Source organism: Marmota monax, unplaced genomic scaffold (assembly GCF_021218885.2).
Source record: "Marmota monax isolate L192 unplaced genomic scaffold, Marmota_monax_Labrador192_F-V1.1 WCK01_AAM20220418_F8-fsc00789, whole genome shotgun sequence".
Lineage (NCBI taxonomy): Eukaryota > Metazoa > Chordata > Mammalia > Rodentia > Sciuridae > Marmota > Marmota monax.
Genome location: NW_026694154.1, coordinates 103,909 through 119,889, shown reverse-complemented (window position 1 = coordinate 119,889; position 15,981 = coordinate 103,909). Strand labels below are relative to the sequence as shown.

Genomic DNA, 15,981 nt, shown 5'->3' with positions numbered 1-15,981 from the left:
ACATCACTTGCCTGAGGTCGTACGAGCAGGACTTGGAAAAGCTGGAATTTGAACCCAGTCTGGCCAGAGTCGACACTCTCCCCTTTAAGTCATGCTGGTATGTCAGGGCGGGCATGCTGGCTGTGTAGACAGCAGGTTCTGGATCAGCTCCATCTAGCTGAATGACTCTCCAAAATAATTGTACCAATTTAACCCCAAGAAGCCTGTAGGAGCTCTAATTGTCGCCCCCAGAGTCATTTTTCCTTGGTAGTGTCAGACTGGAAAGTTCTGTGTCAATCTAACACACCTGGAATGATCTCAGGGATTTGGCTTCCGGATTGCTCGTGAGGGTAAGCCTCTACCTGTTCACCGACCCTCCTCCTCTGTGACTTGCCAGCTCATGACCTTGCCCTGTTTGGGTTTTGCTCCTGAGTTACCCTTTTCTTTACCTTCTAGGTGTTCCTTATGAATTCTTACACTGGTTATCAGCTGTAGCCTTGCACCTAGATTCCCTACTATGAGGCTTGCCATTTTCTTTGTGCTATATTTTGTCACTCAGGAAATTTTCACAAAGTCAAATGGACACAGCTTTTCCTCTTACAGTTTGTATTTTTTAACCTTCATTACATGGTTGCTTCTACGTTGTCTTTCAAAAATTTTAAGTCTTTCCTATTTAGGTTCATCCATCTGGAGTTTATTTTGTATGTAGGATGAGGGAAAGACCCAATTCCTTACTTTGCTGCTCACTTAGAACACTGCCTTAGGTGTGTTCAAGTGCCTGCATTCCTATGAGACTGTCCTTGGAGTCTCTCAAAGTTTCTTTGTCTAAGTGGCCTAATTTCTGGACCAAATGACACTGTGTTAAACATCATAGCTGTATAATAAGGACACATCTCATATGGCAAGCCCTTCCTATTCCTTCTTCTTTATTTTGCAAATATTGCCTTCATTCTTTTTTTTTCTTTTTGGCACCAGGGATTGAACCCAGGGTTGCTTTAACCACTGAGCCACATCCCCAGTCTTATTTTTATTTTGAGACAGGGTCTCACTAAGTTGCGAGGCTGGCTTTGAACTTGTGATCCTCCCGCCTCAGCCTCCAGAGTGCTGGGATCTCAGGCGTGCGCCACCGTGCCCAGCTTCCTCTATTATTCTTGTCCTACCCTGAGAAACACTCTGCTGGGATCTTGATTGAAAGTGCTTCTTCCTATTTATAAATAGAATCTGTCTCTCTATTCTGGTCTTTTTGTCCTTCAGTAAAGATTTTGTGTCTTTTATTGGATTTGTTTCTGAGGGTCTTATAGTTTTTGTTGCCACGAGTTTTTTTTTTCTGAGGCATTTTCAGAGCTAATGGACTATCACTGATAAAAGGAAGGTTGACGGGTTTTGCATACTGATCTTGTTTTGAGGGACCTTGTTGAACACTCCCGAGAGTTCTGAAAGTTTGTCAGTAGATCATCTGGTATTTTATGCATAAGTAGTAATGCTATATGCCTGTAACCAGAGTTAGTGTCTCTCTCTCTTTCTTTCTGTGGTGCTGAGGATAGAACTCAGTGCCTCATACATGCTAGGCAAGTGCTCTGCCACTGAGCCACAACCCTAGCCCCTTAGTGTCTCTCTCTCTCTCTCTGGTACTGGGGATTTAGTCCAGGGACACTCGACCTCTGAGCCACATCCCCAGCCCTACTTGTATGTTATTATAGACAGGGTCTCATTGAGTTGATTAGCGCCTTGCTTTTGCTGAGGCTGGCTTTGAACTCACGATCCTCCTGTCTCAGCCTTCAGAGTCGCTGGGATTACAGGCCTACACCACCACATCTGGCTCTTAGTCTCTTTTTTTTTTTAACAAAATTCTTAAACTCCTGGTTCCAGGGACTATCCCCTCAAGGACACATCTCTGTCCTTTGTTCCCAGACTGAGCTCTTCTGTCCTGAGGCTGTTTGTCCCTGTGAAAGCTGACTCAGTGAAGGGTCCAACTCCTGACTGGCCGGTTCTGTGACAGGGCTGATTTGGAGGCTTGAAACCCTTGGTAAAGTGCTTAACACAGTGCCTGGTTTTCTTTTCTTTATTTTTTCTTTATACCTTTATTTTATTTATTTATTTTTATGTGGTGCTGAGGATCAAACTCAGTGCCTTGCATGTGCTAGGGGAGAGCTCTACCGCTGAGCCACAACCCCAGCCCTCTTTCTTTTTTACATTAGAGCAGTGTAGTCGTACATAATAGTTGAGTTCATCCTGACAAAACCATACATGCTTGGAATTCGATTTCAGTTCATGCCTGGTTTTCACCAGAGATGCAGCAAATGTCCATTCATTCATTCATTAACCTGATGACCACCTGATTAACATGGTGGTCTCCATGACAACTAGTGGGCTTCCAAAATTTCCAATCTGAACTAGAATTAAAAAAATATCTCCAACTTGTATTTTTCCAAAATACAACTTGTATCATTTTGAAAAATAACTTTTTTCTTACTGAAGAATAGATATTCGGTAGACTTGAAATCCCATTCTTATTTAAGCTACTGCTTGTACATTTCTTCCCATATAAATCGCATGGCAAGACCTTGCTCTCTCCCTCCCTTCTTTCCACAGTGATAGTTGAGCATATACTAGGTCCTGCCAAGGATGCAAAGATGTCAAACCAAAAGAAACTGCTTTGCCCTCAAGGCGATGACAGTCTACTGGAACTTGAAGGCAGCCACCAAATAAGCCCCCCCCCCCACACACACACACAACAAAGTTCCAACTGGATATTAGAAAATTAAAAGGCAAAGCAATAAGCAAACACCTCCAGTCATGGAAAGCCGCCTGGAATTAACTGATGAGCTAGTGATGGAGGGTGAGTGGAAGCTAGACAGGTAGAGGCAGGTTGGGCAGGAACCCAGGCCTCTGAGCAAGAACGCGGCAGGACAACATGACAAAGCCATTCTGTGCGGCAGCATGGTGTTACTGCGTGGGGGACAGAGCAGGTCAGCTGAAGTTGGGGTTTCAGGGAGGTGGGCTTGGGCCCAGGGACGGCTGCCCCAGGTGGGAAAGCCTCCAGAAAGAGAGCCACGCCCCGGAGAGGCCCGAGCAGGCTGCAAGGCCCCCTGCCACTGCTCCAGGTACCCGAGGTCTCCAGCTCATGGCCTGAAACCCACAGTGACAAAGCCTTGCTTATATTGTGACTGAGTAAACATAAGTCTAAACGGAGCCGTCATGACAGGATAGTCAGCATACTCTGGGTCACAATTTTGACATTCTTTTCATTTTGACACTGACATTCAATGGAAAACTGTTCATCAGGACCCTATATTGTTGCTTCTCAATCTTTTATTTCTTCTTCTCCTAGAGATTTTTAAAAATAGTTCTTAGTTGTAGATGGACACGATATCTTTATTCTATTTATTTATTTTTATGTGGTGCTGAGGATCGAACCCAGGGCCTCCCACATGCTAGGCCAGCGCTTTGCCGCTGAGCCCCAGCCCGATGCTTCTCCATCTTGACTGCACATAGAATCACCTCCACTGCCAGGGTCTCCCCTCACTAAGTAATCTGGGGCAGCACCGGCATCCCTGGCTACGAAGGCTCCCCAGGTGGTGCCCATGTGCGGTCAAGGGGGAGACCAAGTCCTTTTTGGAAAGCCAAGCTCTCTCACTGGGCGAGGTTCCGTGAGTCTGAGCAGGCGGTGGAGGTGAGCCGGTGGGGCCTCTCATGGAACAACCCATCACATACTGGACCAGCCACGTCTCTGGATCTGATTATTAATGGGAAGTGGGTTTTTTCAGGGTCGAGAAAAACAGCTTCTCTATAGCAGCGTTGGGTTGGATGGGTTTCTGAGAGGTCCTCTAGGTGAGCAGGCCCAATGGCTGGCCTCCAAGTCCCCTTAGCCCATCCCCACACAGCCCGCTTTGAGAAACTGTGGAGTCGTGTGGTACAGAGGCTCCTGTGGCTGTTTCTCTTTCTCTCCCCTTCCCCCACCACTTTAAAAAATAATTTGAATGAAATATAATTCACATACCATCCAATTCACCCCTTTAAAATATATAGCACAGTGATTTTTCACATATTCACAAAGTTGTGAAATCACGACTACAATCCATCTTAGACCATTTAAGTTATCCCCAAAAGAAATGTTCTTTAGCTGTCACCTCTTAACTCCTCCATTCCCCCAAGTCTCTGGCAGCCACTCATCTACTTTCTGTCTCTTCAGGTTTACCTACTCTGGACATATATTATAAAGGGAGTCATATAATATGTGGTCTTGTTTCTGGCTTCTTTGACTTAGCATAATGTTTTCAAGGTTCATCGGGTCGTAGCAGGGGTCAGTGTTTTAATCCTCCTCATGACTGAGTAATATTCCATTGAATGGACATACCACATTTATGTATCCTTTCATTAGATGATGGACATTTGCTTTGTTTTTACTTTTAGCTATAATGAACAATGCTTCTGTGAACATTCATGTCCATTTTTAAATTTTTAATATGGAAAATTTTTAAACATATTGCACAGAACAATATAACAAACCTCTATGTCCTTTATCACAGTTGACTATATTGAAAAACCAAATGTCATCTCTATGTACCCAACATTGCTTTGTTTTAGTAGAGAGGTTTTTAGATCATTTTTATTTGGAAATCTAAAAACCTAAAACTCACAAAGAAGTTGCATGTACCTTCTCTTGGCTTTGCTTCTGCAGAGCTTTCATTTCTCTCTCTATAGATAAAGGGGTGTGCCTGCAGAGTGGCCCCGGGGGGGCACAGGTTGGTTGGTGTGGATGCAGCACACAGTTGAGCAGCGCAGGCAGCTGTGCAGTGACTGGTCCCCTGCTGGGGGAGGGGAGGGCAGGACTGAGCTGAGTTTTAGTCAGTTTTTTGCTATGTGACTAAAAAAACATGACAAACACAACTGTAGAAGAGGAAAAGTTTATTTGGGGCTCACAGCTTCAGAGGTCTCAGTCCATAGGCAGCCGGCTCCATTCCTCAGGGCTCAGGTGAGGCAGAACATCATGGCGGAAGAGTGTGGGGGAGGGAAGTGGCTCACGTGATGACCAGGCAGCAGGGAGAGACTCCCCTCACCAGATACAAAATACATATGCCGGAGGCGCGACCCCAGGGACCCACCTCTGCTGCCACACCCGACCAGCCCTCAGTCACCGCCCAGTTAATCCCGTGGGGGGTTGAATCCACTGACCGGATTGAGACTCTCACAACCCAGCCATTTCTCCTCTGAACCTTCTCTAGGTCCAGAAGAAGGGCAAGATGTGTCCCCGTGTCTTTGTGCACGCTGTCCCCTCTTCTAGAGGTCTCATCCCCTCACTCCTCTGTCTTGGCTCCTTCTCTCTATCCTCAAGGCCCCCCTCCCGTGTCCCCTCCTCTCAGGCCCTCCCAATTGCCATCAGGCCCTTAATCCATCTGCTGTAGGGTGGCCGGTCTTTGCCCCAAAGACCAGAAGGGCGCAGACCTCAGGACAGCTCTCTGGATTCTGAGAACAAAAGCTACAGAATTTTCCTGCAGTTGGATCTTGTGCCCGACTGGCCACGCACATCACTCTCACGAGGGCTTCTTGGGGGAGTTTAGCAATGAGGGTGTTAGGGTTCCAACCTATGGTGGCCTGGCCCCAGAAGCCACGCTCCCTGCACCCCTTCTTCCCCCTCTGGTTCCAGGAACCCCTCGGCCTCCACCATCCTCAACTTAGCCTCCCCTCCCACAGCCTCCCTCTGGGAGGCAGTGGTGCCCCCAGGTTTGGGCTGCAGAAGCTCTCGGCATCAAACCTGAGGGGCTGATGGTCAACTGCCTTAGTTGGGTCCACAGAGGCTTCACCAAGACAGAGGGGGGCTCTTGGCCCTGGAGACTTTGTCCTCAGCCCCCCACAGCTGGTGTGGCCGCTGTGCAGTGTCAGGACCCAGTCCCCTCCCATCACCTTGCTCACAGGTGTGGCCTCTTCCTGGGGTCCCAGAGGGCCATGTCCTCATTCCAGCAGTCAGAAAGGGGAAAGGGAGGGCACACAGGGCACACCCCTTCCCTCCCTGGGCAGGACTCAGAGATGATGCGCATCCTGGCGGCCCACATCCCAGGGACCAAAGCTTAGTCACAGGCCCTACCTGACTGCACAGGAGGCTGGGAATGCAGATGTCGCTTTGGAAAGCCACGAGTCCAGCCAGCCATTGGGGGTTCATTGAAAGGCGGGGAGAATGAACATTGGGGACAGCTAGCAGTCTCTGTCACAAACCATAACTGGTCATCTAAAATGATGGAGACACTCTGTCCCCTTCCTGGGGCCAAGACTGTGACTCACGACCACAGGATCAAGTCAGTCTGTGGGCCAGCGGGGGCTGACATCACCCACCTCACCCGGCTCCTTCTCTCGTTGCTGTGATGTCCAGTTTGCCCACAGAATCCGTCCACGTATCCCCAGCACTGGCTGCTGTCCTGTTCTGATTGCTTCAAATGTTCTGTCTCGTTTCATCAACTAGATGAAGGGTTGGTCAGTCACATCTGCTGGGCCCCATGGCTCCCACGTGCTGCCCGTAGAACAAGACCTGCTTGATTGCTGTCTGTTGGCGGTGACAGTGAATGCATCGCTCTGATTCCTATTTTGGGGTTTGCCTGGCTCTTGGAGAATATTCTTCAGTTATAGATGTGACATATAACCCTAGGATGTTGAAGAAGGAAGGCCCATGGATCTGATTCCCTCGTTTTTCAGGTGATTGTATTTAGATTCTGGTAGAGGAAGTGACTAGATGGAAATGGACCTCACTTAGGTCAATAGTTTTCAAACTGTTATTCCAAGAAGTACCAGAGTTCTGTGCATGGGGAAGAAAATCAGGAGGAGGACACACCTGAAGCCCTGGCTTCAACTTAATATAGACCTGCTATTGTCTATCTCATACATGGAGTCTCTTTCTAAATTAATTTAAAGAAAATCTTTTAGCTTTTTTTTTTTTTTTTAAAGTTTGAAAACCATTTGTTTCGGTCAGGTTTTAGACACTGTGTGAGAACACTTGAGACTGAGTAATTTATAAAGAAGAGAGGTTTATTTGGGCTCATGGTTCTAGAAGTCTAACAGCATGGCACCAACATTTGCTTGGCTTCTGGTAAGGGCCTTGTATTGCTTCAACTTATGGTGGGAAGTGGAGTGTGTGAGAGAAAAAGAGACTGAACTCTGCAGATAGATAGCTAACCCATTCCCTCAATAAAGACATTAATCCATTCATAAGGGCTCCACCCCCGTGACGCACACATCTCCCACTAGGCTCCACCTCCCAACCCTGCTGCATTGAGGAAATAAGGTTCTGACACATGAATTTTGAGGGGAACAGTAAACCCAAAGCACCACTTTCTGAGCCCTAATCCCTTTAAGGTGCACAGAGGCTGGGGGTCGGTTTCTGTCTATCTGGCTGTGATGAAATGGGCCATTCATCCATTCACTCTAGGGATCCAGCCCTGAGCAGAACAGGTGGTTCCTGCCCTCAGGAGGCTGACCTTCTGTAGGTGAAATCAAGCCACAGACAACTAAACACACAGAAGGCCGGGGGGGGGTGCTAGGGAGACACCAGGCAGGGTGACAGTGGGAGGTGATGCCGGGTGCAGTTTCAGGTGGGCTGGTCGGGGTCGGCCTCTGGGAGGTGGGTGGAGGGAAGAGAGTTCCAGGCTGAGGCCAGCAGGTGCCCTCGCTGCCGGCCACACAAATAAACCTGCTTGCCTTCTCAGGAAGCCAGCTCCTTCTTCTGGACAGCAAACAGGCTTCAAATGGGCCTTGCAAAGTCAGGGGCAATGGGGGCCCCACAGGACCCAGCACGACTCCTTCCCTGGAGGCAGAGGACACGGCAAAGGTCTTAACCAGCCCCCAACCTGGCTCCGGTGCTGCCCAGGCAGCTCCTGGCATCCTAGGCCTCCCGGGGCCTGGAGCCAAGTGTGGCTGAAGTTACTGTCAATGGCTGGTGGCTCAGGTACACGCTGGGCAGTGCATCCAGTGGGCCTCCAGGGAGGGTGCTGGGAAGACCAGGTGACTCTTGAGGACCTTGGCTTTGGTCATTCCTCTCCCTGGTCATCCACGTGCCTGTCTTTATCACTCAGTTGGAGAATGAGACACCGTCAGGTCTGATGGAGAACCCAATTCTCAGGAAGGGAGAGGGCAGGGCTGGAGTTCTGGCCCTGCCACCGAGTGCCCAAGGTCCCTGAGTGGCCAGTGACCCGCCTCACCTTCTGTTTACCCATTGATAACTCAGACATTTCAGTGAGGGACAAAAAATGGGCACCCCTGGTGCCGTGCCAGGCCAATATCAGTCACAAAATAAGTCACAATAGGCTTTAGACACCCAGATGTTGAGTTCACGGGTCAGAAAGTGGAGAGACGATTATCTTGAAATCAAAGCACAGGTAAAGAACATTTTCAAACTGAACTGAACCATATCCTAGAAAATCTATTAAACACATTAAAACAAACCAACACGACTAGAATCCAACCTGGGCCCAATTAATGCGTTTCTGATTGCAACAGTGAGCTCATCTGCTAGAGGAGTTGGGTTTTCTGTAGGAATTCTGTGTGGCCTGAGCGGTGGAAGGCTGGATCAGAGCTGGCTTGTGTGGGCCTAGGCGGGGCACCCCAGGGTCATCACCAATTTGGGACCAAGTTTCCAGTTAATTCCTTCGGAGGTTGTTATTAGTTTAAGTTCTAAACTCCATGTAATGCTGGCATGCAGCTTTGGGGGGTTCCGTTTTGGGGGGTTGACTGGTTTTTCACCCAAAGCCACTGGTGCCTTTCAGTGGTCCAGCAGTGTGGGCAGGTCCAAGCAGAGGTCTGTTGGACCCCACCCCTCTGACCCAGCTTCCAACCAATGGTCCGGCCCTGCCAGTTTCTGGTCCGATCATAGCCCCATAGTCACCAGGCACGTCATTCCTTCTCTTGGCACCAGCTGTCTGGTCCGTCTTCATTTCTTTCCTTTCTTTATGAGTTCAACCATGACTTGCAATTTTATTTGCACTTTATTTTAATCTGAGCTTTAAGCTGTTTTCCCAGAAGCTGCGGAGGTTCCTTTTAGCTCAGCCCACCATATTGCTGAGGCTGAAAGTCTCTCCAGTGTTCTTTAAGACATGAATGAGAACCTCCATTTATTCCTGTTGAGTGTGTGTGTGTGTGTGTGTGTGTGTGTGTGTCCCAGATGTAACTTGGATTTCAGTCCTGGCTGCTGAGTACACTTTCAGAATCAAAATGTCTTCATTAAAAATCATCCCCAGAGCCAGAGTTATTTATCTGCCTGAGATGGCAGTGTTTTCCTGCAAAAAAGATATTCTGTTCCCATTCACATTCTACCGTCATGGTAATAATAGCTATTACCAAGTATTTAGAACCTCCAGCACTTAGAATGTGCCGGGTACTGTGCTAACTGCTTTAACGCACCATTTATTTTAATTCCCTCACAACCTTATTAAGCAGGTACCACATTTACAATCATTTTACAAATGAGGAAATAGGGATTAGAGAGATTAAATCATCTTCTCAGGTTGATACCACAGAGGCAGCCCTGGGAATTCCTCTAAATTCCTAGGGTTTACATCCTCTCTAATCACGATTTCAGAAGTTGCTTTGTTAAGCAACATGATTGCTTTATTTTGTCATATATATATATATATATATATATATATATATATATATATATATTAGATAGACAAAATATCTTTATTTGTTTTTATGTGGTGCTGAGGATCAAACCCAGTGCCCCACACTTTCGAGGCTAGTGCTCCACCACTGAGCCCCAGCCCCAGCCCCATGATTGCTTTCTTGCTAAACTCCAGAGGTCAAGCACTCCTTTACACATTGGTCAAGAAAGTGAACTAAAGTGGCATGACAAATACAACAAGGGCTTTTTATAAAATGCTATAGAGATGGTGTCACTGTGTGGTTATAACTACACTGGGTTCAGTGTCTTCCAACTCACTCATTTATACATTTATACATTTAAATCTCTCCAACCAAATGGATAAAGGTGTATTTCCCCCAAATAATCCTTTGTATGTATTAGGACTTGGATGGAAGACCTGGCAAAGCTCTGCGTATGTCGATCACACAGGAGGAACATCCATTTGGAAAGCACCTCCCTAGGGCACAGACGCTCCTAGCATGAGCCTCTGAGCACCAGGCACTGTGTGTATAACAGCCTTGCTTGTTATCTGTGGTTTTTGAAAATTTAATAGCAATTAACTTTTATATATCTGTGTATATATACATATATATTAGTTGTCGATGAGCCTTTATTTATTTATATGTGGTGCTGAGAATTGAACCCAGTGCCTCACACATGCCAGGCAAGCGCTCTACCACTGAGCCCCAGCCCCAGCCCATAGCAATTAACTTTTTATTTTGAAATAATGTTGGATTTACAGAAAAGTTAAGTAAGGATGCAGACTTCTGTATGTTCTACACCTAGTTTCCCTGAGTTCACACCTGAAATAATCACAGTACACCTGTCAACACCAAGACTCCAGTGCTGGTCCATTACTATTAACTATTCTGCAGATTTTATTAGAATTTCACCTGTTTTTCTACCAACAGCCTTTCTTTTTCCCTGGACCTAACCCAGGACCCCATACTGCATTTAGTGCATTCATTTTTAAACCAGTGCACTTAGTATTATAATAAAATTGTTTTCTGGGGCTGGGGTTGTGGCTCAGCAGTAGAGCGCTTGCCTAGCAAGCGTGGGGCCCTGGTTTTGATCCTCAGCAGCACATTAAAAATAAAGGCATTGTGTTGTGTCCATCTACACCTAAAAAATAAATATTTTAAAAAATTGTTTTCTTTGCTTCACTTTGGGATCAAATCTGAAAAGATAGTTGAGCTTCGTTTCCTATTCTGTGGGCAAAACACAAGTGGTAAAGAAACTTCCAGACTTCTTGGGTTGCTGTGGCAATTATGTTTTCACTCCTGGGTCCTGAGAGGGACCCAATGCCGTCCTCCTGACTCTGCCACATAAGGAAACCTCCACTTCCCAGCCCAACGCAGGGTCTATGTCCATTCACGTGGGGCAAGAGTTAGAAGCAGGCTTGATGGACGAAGGGCTCTGTGGTTTGCCCCACTGGACCCTGGCCAAGTGGCTTTCCGGAGCCCCCTCCCCCCGGCTCAGGACAGCCTGAGATAAACTGTGCAAATCACAAGCACCAGATGAATTGTCCAGGGGAAGTGGAGAGAGCCAAGAGTGGGGAGACCAGGGAAGGCTTTATGGAAGAGGCCGATCTCAAGCTGGGCTGAGGTTAAGGTCTGAGAGATGGCAAAAAAAAAAAAAAATAAAAGTAGTGGGGCAGGGATTTTGCACAAAGTGCTTTCTGATCAGAGAAGACACTGACCTGAGCTGGGAAAGGGCCTTAAGCCTGAGGAGCCCCTGTGAGGAGATGGGATTTGGGTTCTGGTTGGTGCTCTAGTGAGAGGTTCCAGGACCACTGTAGTCTAAGGAGGTGACCCTACCAAACCCTGGAAGAGCAGCTCCCCAGGGGCCGTCACCTCACAGTGGGAACGGGAGGCTCTGGGGGATGAAGGGAGTGTCCCTGGCGGCCGAAGCCCACCATCATGGGAACAGCGTTGGCTCTGGGGCCCTCGGGACATGGAGGCCAGCTCTGCAGCTTTCCCATTGCATAATCTTGGGCAGGTGATCAGCTGAGCCTCGGTTTCCTCATCTGTGAAGATGAGGTAACTGCAGTACTACCTGAAAGGAGTGTCATGAGGATTCAATGGGGTGATGAGGCCCCAGAGCCTGGCACAGTGGCAGGCACCAAGGAGGTACCAAAAAGGGGAGCCCTTGAGAGCAGCGAGCAGCCGAGGTAGGACCAAGGCCCGTGGTTTCATGAGGGCTGAAAGATGGGCAGCAGATCCCCCCAACAGAAGCTTCAGGCAGCTGTGGCTGTCAATCACTCCCATCAGCAAAAAATGAGCCCTAATTCTCATAGCTGTGGGAGAGGCGGAACCCTAGTTCCGCAGGGAGGCCTGGGCCTATCTTGGCAGTGGCACCTGATTAGAGAGACTCCCGGATGAGGAGGTGCTGGGAGTTGATGTCTTGCATGGCAAAGGTTCACCTGCAGGTCCCTGATTGCACACACGAGACCAAGGAATGCCAAGAGTAGGCGGGTGACGTGTTCTCAGCTGTTGCTTCGTGCCAGTGTCCCCTCAGGAGTCCGGGGAGAATCTGGGCCCAGATGGACTTCTGGGCCCACCAACCAAAACCAGGAGAAAATAAGAGGGGCAGTGGCCCTAAGAATATCATGAATTCCCAGAGAACTTTCTAGACACACTCCCTGTCTAGCTGGTTCGCTTTGGAGTGATCATTAAGACCCCGTGCAACGAATGTGGGGAGGTTGTGCCTGGATTCTGAGGAGGAGGCTCCCTGGGACAGGGTGGAACCTGAGGTAGGGAAGAGGCCTGGAGACAGGTTGCTGGAAACCCAGGAGGTGAACCTGCCAGAGGAGCTCCTGTTCCCACCGCAACCTGACAGGAGAATAATCCAAGTTTTTAAGCTCAATTCCTCAGTCAGGTCTGTGTGGAGGATTGTTGCTATCCACAGACACACAAAAAGTATTGCTTTGATTTCGTTTTGTTGTAAGTACTAAACAGGTCAGAGCTGTTTTACTTTTGACTAAAGCCTATGGTGCATTCAGAACAGAACAGGAGAATGTTAGTTTTCACACATAAATTCTAGTTCTGCTTCTGCCAACATAGACTGTGTAATCTAGGGTCTCTCCATCCTCCATCCATCCATCCATCCAATATTTATTGAACTCAACCTTCATTCTGGGCTGGATTTCCCACCTGTAAAATGAGAGAAATAGTCTGGATTAGTAGTTTTGACCTTGCTTCTTAAAATTATTGGCCTTTGAGGGACTTCCAAAGGAGGCGAGGGGGGCGATGGGACAGGGTGTAGGACCCCAGCTAGCTTCACCCCTGAAGTCATGTGCCCAGGTGTTCTATATATTGGGTTTCCATTTTAGATCTCTTTGAACAAAGGGCTCCCTGACTACTTGCTGCCCAGAAGGTGCTATGAACCTTCCAGTAGTGACACTGTAGCTTTAAGCCAAACTGTTTTTAAATCCATGCCTCTACAGTGTCAGGTAGAAATAAAATGTGAATAAACTGAGGTCACTGCCCCTCAGGGGCTAGATGTCACTGTGAGGATAAACAGATTATAAATGTGAAAGCCTGCTTGGGAAAACCACTGTTGTGAGGATATTAATAATAATTATTATTATAGAGGAGACGGGTAGTCAAGATATACCCACAGGAAAATGCAGACGAGAATTCAGCCTGCAATTTGGGAACAGGTAGGAACCGCAGCCTCCCAGGTTCTCCATGCAGGGATTCTGAGAATTTCCAGGGCTTTCCTGGGAATGCTATGCTCACAGGCACCTTCCCGTGGGGCTGCTGGGCCCGGACCTCCCCTGCGTGCATCACTGGCGCTGCTATCGGGGGTGGGGGTGTATGCAGAGGGTGGGGGGAGCAAGCGAGCCGGTGGCGTGGTGCCTTGCGGTGATTGGATGAGCTGGAGGCTGTTGCTAGGTTACCAGTCCGCCGAGACCTAGACCTGGGGCCCTGCAGCCCCATCCTCCACCGCAGATCCATCCCGCCCAGCAGACCTAATTCGGGCCCTGGGAACGGGATACCCAGCAGCTTAAATTGCCAGACTCTAAATGCCAGACTTTCTAGGATTTTTCAATTAGCAGGAGGCCAGGCCGTGTGGAGGCGGGGAAGAGAAGCCCTCGGTTTTTACCTTCTAACTCATCTCGAATAGTTACTTCTCTTTCCGGGCCTCAGGGTCCTTCGATTGCTGACATTTATTTATTCCCTATTCGTGCATACATCTGTGTTTATTAAGTGACTATCTATGTCCCAGGAATGCTGGGGATAAGAGGGTGACCAGACCGAGCCCATTCTTGCCCTTGTAGAGAAGAGAAGCATTGCACATTTAAAGAAGATAAACACATACCAGATTATTCCTATCCTTTTTCTTTCCTTTCATTGATTTTTCTAGCCCTCGCTTCCCATAGCAAGCCTGTACACTAGTCCCCCAGGTTGACAGAACAGGAGGTGCAGCCAATGCGGCTGGGCTGCTCTGACGAAGCACCCCCTCTGGGACTGGGACTAGACGGTCCAGAGTCAGAAACATCCAGCAGGCTGGTCCATGGCCATTTGGGGAATCACTGGCCTAATCAATATTGAATACTTACTAAAAACTGTCTGCCTCATCACCCAGTAAAGTGGGGATCCTTATCCCCCATTTTACTGAAAGCAAAATTGAGGTTGAATAAAATTGTTTAACCCAGATAGCATGTGGCGAAGCTGGGATTGGAACCAAATCTGCCTGAGCTCTTTCCAAGAAATAGATGTGGTCACAGAAAAGCATGAAACTTCCCGAGTGGTTGAAACCCAAGTGCCCTTGCAAATCTCCCTGCCCCGCATCTTCTTTCCTTATTTTTCCATTGAAGTTTCTTGGCACAATAGACTCATAAAACCTGGTGAGTCGGTCACACGGATCTATTTAGTTAATTCTGTTGCTTATCCATCTATCAGGGATGACCTTGCTCCAAGCTTTTATTGGGTGATTAAGTCAAGTATCTCTTCCCTGGGAACATCTCTGTCACCCTTAGGTGTTGTTTTTCCTCTGTTCACACACTGAGCACCCATAAAATGTCCCAGGACACTGGGTGGCACAGACAGCATGGCCCCTGGGGGATTCCCAGCCTGGAGGGAAGGTTTCTATGGGCAAAGCACAGTGGCGGCCATTGAGAAGAGAGGGAGTATCTCCTCTGAGCAGAAATGGACGTGACTAGTGTGGGCTGGGGCTGTGAGCAGCCAATCTTGAGTTTCCTGACCAGGACATATCAGGCCAGGGATGCTACTTTTGAATGACACCTTGCTGTGGTCACTGTGGGTCCCTGCATCCCACAGCCCGGAAGCCTGCAGCTTGGAAGGAGGCATTTTTAAGTGGGAGAAGGTTCTGGAAAGCACACAGATGCATAGAGAAGTGAGCTAAATTTATCCCTCCTCTCAGAACCCAGCAGTTACTGTGCTGAACACTTGCTTTCTACCAATGGAGAACTGTCTGACCAGAAGATTTCGTTATTTCTCCCCCAGGGGGGAAAAGAGAGGGGGAAAGGAAGGAGTAGAAGAGAGAGGAGAGAGAGAGAGAGAGAGACCCAGGGGATACAGTCAGAGACTCCAAAGATTGAGACAGAGACTTGGAGAGAAGCACAAAGATGCAGAGAGAAAGGTGTCCTTTGGTTCGTGGCTCAAGTAAACAGCAAGAAAGAATTTGAAGCCGAGCCCCAGACTGGGAGAATCAGACATCTTGCCTCTCTGTCCCCCCTTGGCCACCTGACTCGGGCTGTGGCATTGCTAATTTCCAGGTTGGACCATTTTCAGACATAAGTTCTTTGGGAACGTCAGTACTGTTTCCATTGTCTTGGCTGCTCCCTGTCACCTGCCCCCACCCCTGAATAGCTGAGAGTTGACAGGAAATGAATAATATACTAAGCCACAATTGAATAAGCCTTGCAAGGTATTAAAAATGCATACCTTTGACCCAGCATTCTAGGAATTCATCCTCAGGAAAACAATTAAGGACTTGGGCAAAGAATTTAGGTTGAGATTGTTCATCACGGCATTATTTAGAAAGGTCAAAAAGCCAAGAAAAAAGGAAACAAACTAATTAGCCAAACCCCCTGTAGGGGACCTGCTCAATAAATACTGGTATAATCTTATAAAGCTTTCCACACTGTTTTTAAAATTACATTATAAGTAGATATTTATTGACTGGGAAAAAACACAATATATTGGTTGGAAAAAGCAAATCATAAATAGTGGACATAGCATGGCTTCCTATAAGTTAGAATAAAAATAAAATCGAGAGTCTAAGAAGAGAGGCCAAGTGGTAATCTCTGAGTGGAGGAATTCTAAGACATTTTGGTGTTTTTTTTTTTTGTTTTGTTTTGCTTATCTACATTTTCTAAAATTATTTTTTCCACCATGAGCAGGTCTGAT

The 15,981-nt window shown here is 47.6% G+C and overlaps 1 long non-coding RNA gene across 2 annotated transcripts in view; it reads right to left on the bottom strand.

Annotated features, from left to right (window-relative positions):
* LOC124107612 (uncharacterized) overlaps positions 1–9,591 on the bottom strand; it is a 33,632-nt gene extending 24,041 nt beyond the window's left edge. For both annotated transcript variants that reach the window (XR_006856476.2, XR_006856477.2), the window contains exon 1: positions 3–9,591. This is a non-coding gene — a long non-coding RNA (uncharacterized LOC124107612). The remainder of the gene's footprint in view (positions 1–2) is intronic.
* Positions 9,592–15,981: the final 6,390 nt, after the last annotated feature.